Here is a 4,431-nt window from a genome sequence, read left to right as displayed (position 1 = left end):
ACATTACCTTCACTACCAATCATCGCCATGTTGTTCGCGCCTTATCTACCTCTCGCTTCCTTTCCTTTTGCGCATGCGCACACCCACACTATATTTTATATTTATCTCGCCTTTTCAATACACACACTCGCAACATACATTCATATACATTTAACTGTTATACGCCCTTTCTCCCGTTTAAAAAAAATAATTTATTATTTTTTTTTATATACATCACATTTACTATAAAATCTTCATTATAAATGTAACAGTTAAATGAAAATCATGTTTAAAAAGAAACTTGCTAATGAACATCCTAAATTATTTTATATGTACACTTACCAAATTAAAACAATGATATTCATAAAATACATGGCAAAGTGCAAAGATTCACTTATCTTATAAGTATAGCCCCATAAAGAAAATGGTAACTAAGGTAAACCATCTTAGTTTAATAATAACATATGAATCTAACTAAGGAACAGCGCTTCTTAGTAGAACAAAATCATAGCTATGTAATAGCTCCCATGGGTAAATCATATCCATGATTTCCCTACTTCAATTGCTGAGGTCAACTCCTCATCATAACATATGTAACTTACCACATCTGTCAACTCATACTGCCATAATCATGTTTATTACTTAACAAGATATACAGTATACACACAAATCACAGAAATACAACAAAATGTATGTTTATTTTCATTACTAAATTAAAATAGTGGTAAAACATATCTATACAAGTCATGTTATGACTTGTTCCTATCTTGCTCACATTTTTAAAATGTTAATGTTCTCTGGAAGTACACATCACATACTACATTATTCAAAATTTCCTTATAAGGATTGCCTGATATGTCTCAGGTCATTATTTTCTTTAGTCAGTTCCATGTTTGTTTTTTCATCTTCAATCTGTCTTTATAAGAAATCAGCTAGTGTATTGTGCTGTCCCTTTACTGTTTTTATCTCAAACTTGAAATCTAATAAAATCAGTGCCCATCTATTTATTTTGCTATTCATTATCATTTTCTTATTGATTGTGATTAATGGCTTATGATCTATTCTATGAGTAAAGTGTCTTCCTAATAAATACTTATGTAATTTATTCAATGCCCACACAATTGCTAGGCACTCTTTCTCAATCACTGCATATCTTTGTTCTGTTGGTGATAATGCCCTGCTGAGGTATTGTACTGGGTATAGTTTATTATTATTGTGCTGTCCCTTTACAGATTAGCTTTCCTTGACATAATTTTCCTAGACAAATCCATTTTCCTTATGAAAGCACTATTTACCAAGTCAAAATTCCAAACATATAGTTAAGCTCTATATTATAACATATAATATATATAACATAACAAATTATGATAACAAACTCCATGCTTTAATTTAATTGGTTTTCTAACTTACAAATTTTAAAAAGTCAATAACATGTAAAATAATGTATGTTAATAGTCCTCAGTGGTGGTAGCTATACTTTATATCACCGATGCTTAAGTACCAATGTACACAACATAAAAAGTAACAGATTTTGTTAGCCAAAAAGGAATGTGTAGAGCTAATCAATGAAATAAATTTTGTTTAAACTGCTGAGGTTGGTAATACAACTAAAGTGGTTAAAAATGATATTGTTACATCCACTAAACCAGGTTATATAAACATGATAACTGATGTTATATATTAAATTGTGAAAGTAAAATCTTAAAGGAGTAGTAAGTTCAGCATATTTATCTACAAAAATGTTATAAAAATTGCATAGTCCCAACAATGATTTCACTTCTTTCTTTGTACTAGGAGTTTTGATATTTAATATTTTGTCCCTATTTCCTTCAGTAGGTCTAATTTCTTTATTTCCAACCTTGAATCCTAGGAATTCTACTGTATGTACTCCCACATGCAGTTTCTTTCCTTATTCTTTCTAGGAGTTCTTTTAGTGTCTCTATGTGTTCTTGTCTCAACCGCTGCTCCAATTTGACTTTCCCATCTATCTGTATCTTCCTCATTACTTTCTTTCACCTCCTTTACATTCCCAATAATCATATCTGCTATTGGTTCTTCCATGACCGCTACTTTATATTTACCTTTCAACCAAGCAGAATCTATATCAACTACTGCTATCTCACACTCATCCTTAAATTTCTTGTTGGCATATGTCATCTTCATTATGCCAGGAATGTACTGTTCTGGTCTTATAAGACTTTTCTTAACAATAATGCATGTGCAACCTGAATCTCTCAGACACATTACTCTGGTGTCGTTTACTATAGCTGGGAACATCTTCAGTGTTGTATTGCTTTGTGTAACAGATGCCACTGTCTCTGACCCTTCTACCCCTGCTTATGTCTCTTGATTGTTATTTTTACTATTTCTATTTTCTTCCTTGTTGTCTGGTCCCATTCGTGGCCGTCTACTTTGATTATGGAATTCATTTCTACTTTGTCCACTATACTGTCCTTGTCTGTAATAATTACTTTGATTTCTGTAATTATTATTAGGTGCATAACCTCCTCTGTCATTATTGCTGAGATATGTATCTCTATTTTGTAAGCTGAAACACTCAGACTTTACATGTCCTGTTTTCCCACAGTGGTAACACTCTGTGCTTCTGCTATATTTATATCTGTCTGGTTTCCATTTGGTAGGTGCACTATTACTTCTATCTCTATTGTTGTTGCCATACCTTCTTTGATCCCTGCCAGAGTTTCTACTGTAGACTGCTGCTGAAATCTCTCCCTGCTCTCTTTTGTCCAAAATAGCCCCTGGATGTGCATCCTTATAAATATTAAGTTGCTCTATTAATTGTTTCTGTGTCCTAACTTTTCTTTCACTCAAAAAAGAGAATAAACTATCTGTTGCATTATTTAAAACATGATCTATCAGGTTAATTTCACTAATTGCCTCAGCATTCTTTAAATCTATTTCTGCCAATTCTAGTCTTTTATTCATGTGTTTGCGAATATCAAAAATGATCTGGTTTATGTCACCAGTGTTGTTATTTCTGGCGTCTCGTATAGTCTTTCTGTAATAGTCTTCTGTCTTTCCAAAATGTTTCATCAATCTTTCTTTTACTAGGTACACATTTTATTAGGCGTTCACTTGGTGTGGGACGGAGTGGTCTAGCGGTAGAGAGCTGGACTGCTAACCCGTTAGTCCCGAGTTCGAATCCGAGTTCAAGTCAGTAGACCGTCCCTGAGTCCACCCAACTCTGATGTGTACCTAACTCCTGTTAGGGAAAGTAAAGGCGGCTGGACATAGTGCTGACCACACTATCTCTTCATATGCCTAGGTCACAGAAACAAGTGAACTCTACTTCACTTGCCCCATAGACCGTCAGGTTTGAAAGGAAAACTTTTCACTTGGTGTGCAATTCTTTTTTTTTACGAGATTCTATTCTATTATAAAAAGTTTAAGTAATTAAAAATGGATAACAAATATTGTCTATGTCCTGAGTTGCCATCCCTTGTAATTTTATATTAGAATATTCGCGAAAGTTTAGGGGAGATCACTCCCGGTTTATTTCTTTTTTAATTGTTCTTCAGAATTTTCCTTAATGCAATTATTAATCATAACTACTTTAAGCTAATGTTATTTTTTATGACCCTAACGTAAGCAATAGTTCATTTCTACCGTTGACTCTTTATCCTAGTTTTGAAATATTTAAAGTTATATTGTGTTTTCGACTTCATGTATATTAACATAATTCGTAAATTTGTTGTTTTGGGTAAATTTGTTTTATCAATTTAAATTTCGCTTTAATTCCTAAGTAGTGCATAACATAATTCTTTTAATTTGCGTATTATACTTTGATCTCCTTAATGATATTATTATTTTTTATCAAATATATTGTTAGAAGGTGGTGTGTGTGTGTGTAGATGAAAGCCGAAAGGGTTGGGTCAGTGACGCATTGTAGGTAGAAAGGGTAAATTGAAGAGTTAGGGTCTGGGTGGAAAATAACGTCGTTTGACACAGTCAGCGGCGAGGCGCGTTATTTCAATGTTTGTTTTCCCACACACATGTGTAATAATCTGGAACTGGAATGTCAATTTAGAAAAAAATAATGTGTCTGAAGTTCAAATGAAGAGCTGTGTGTATAGGAACCCAAGTTTAAAAGGGGGGATGTTTGGGGCCAAAGTTCGTAGTTGGTGGTAGGTTGTTTGCAGACGTGGTGTGCAGAGATTCCAGATGTGTGTGTATGTGAGTGTGTGTGTGTTTATCTGTGTGTGTAGTTATGCCGTCTTATTTGAAACTTCATTTTTAAAAAGGTATATAGGCCTGTTCTTATTTTAGGGGCAAAGACATACATGTATAAATTAATATATATATATATATATATATATATATATATATATATATATATATATATATATATATATATATATTCATCTTTATACTCCATGTAAACTAAGCAGAGCTTTTTTTTATCTATAGAAGTTTAATACTGACATGTTTATT

The sequence above is a fragment of the Physella acuta genome, unplaced genomic scaffold (genome assembly GCF_028476545.2).
Source record: "Physella acuta isolate Inbredline_101_S28 unplaced genomic scaffold, ASM2847654v3 ptg001018l, whole genome shotgun sequence".
Taxonomy (NCBI): Eukaryota; Metazoa; Mollusca; class Gastropoda; family Physidae; genus Physella; species Physella acuta.
This window is presented reverse-complemented; position numbering follows the sequence as displayed.